This window comes from Aptenodytes forsteri, unplaced genomic scaffold (assembly GCF_000699145.1).
Source record: "Aptenodytes forsteri isolate BGI_AS27 unplaced genomic scaffold, ASM69914v1 Scaffold59, whole genome shotgun sequence".
Taxonomy (NCBI): domain Eukaryota; kingdom Metazoa; phylum Chordata; class Aves; order Sphenisciformes; family Spheniscidae; genus Aptenodytes; species Aptenodytes forsteri.
The window spans coordinates 2,443,388-2,444,938 of NW_008794085.1; positions in this window are offsets into that span (position 1 = coordinate 2,443,388).

A 1,551-nucleotide genomic window follows, 5' to 3' on the forward strand; every position below is an offset into this window, starting at 1 on the left:
CTGTGTTACCACCTTCTTACGCTGAAAATACAGAAAAATAATCAAAATTTGCCAACTTGGGTGAATAACTGAATTTACGAAAGGGTGTATAACTATATAATCTATTAAAAAGAAATATTTTATATCCCAATTGCTGCTATTTTTCTGTGATGGTGGCTTTCCAGTCATAACAGCCATCCTGTCTACTGCATTTTAAGCCTCTTTTCTGTCAGTAATTGTTCTGTTATTTCTTGACCTGGACTATAACAGCCTAGCCTTCGACAAATTGACAAACATAATCCTCAATCTCTTCACTTTGCTTGTGTTTAGATGTTTATGATTATTTGCACTGAGTCCTCCAACAGGATACTCTCCTCAAAGCTAAATGTAAAGAGAATATTGGACCAATAAAGGTAAGTTTACAGAGAATGGAGCTGAATATTCTTTAAAGACTCATTAGTCATTAGAAATTAAAATGTTTACTGTATTAAAAACGTTATTTTACTCAGCGGAACCTGTTCTGGTGACCTCATCTTTAAAAACAAAACCAGAATAAGGTTGATAATATTGAAAATTACTGTTTATTAACCTGGAAAGAAATTAGGATGAAAATTTCAAATTATGAAAGGCAGCATAAAAACTGACCTCTTCTCCTGTACCAAACTGTAAGAATAAAGAGATGTGAGATGTCAACATACAGCAACGGGCAGGACTGAGAATTGGATATTGCAGGTATACATACACGATTGCAGAATTTGATGTACTTGGGTATGAAGGTGGTAGGCATCAAGAAAAATCAATGAGGATGTCACCGAGTCAGTGAAGGCTGCAGTCTTGCAAACCCCAGTAATGAAAGTAATCAAATCCTATGGATCATGATTACTCGATTAATTTTACTGAGTTCTATTGGGTAATTTTATTAAAAGCCTCACGTATTTAGTGAGGTAATGCTAGACAATTTAACCGATGTTCTCTGGGCAGTAAGGCATGTGCCAGACCGGGTGTCTTGGTGCTCCTCCACCACCGCTCCCAGCCACAGAGAGGGCTGTCAGATACGTGAGGTCTCCCACAGGGCGGCATTTTTGTTATGTCTGGGCAAAACTTGCTCTCGGTGAGTGCCAGGAATTCCTGGTGTAAGCTCATTGCTCAAATCAGCAACGCCTTTGTTTCAGACAGCACCGAGCAACTCTCGAGATCAACTGTGAAGCTGTCTTCTTTACAGTGTGTTCTACAGAAATGTCATCTTAGACTAGCCGAATAACAACAGGACACAGAGAAGGACTTCTTACGCTTTTGTGTACAGCCGCTGACATTGCCTGCGGGGAGAAAAAAAAAGCAGCAACATCTAGGCAAACTAAGAGCTAACATTTAATGACAGATTTTTTCAAAACTTATGACCGCTCTGTGAAAGGCGATGACATTCTGGGCCGAGCATTAGGTAAGGAGACAGAACTCCGTTTACTCGCAGCGCTCCGGCGCAGCAGCGGAGGGCCCAGGCCCCACGGGGACGTCTCGCAGCCAAACTAACCGCCCTCCGTCTTCTCTTCCCCTCACGGGCGCCGCAGCGGCGGG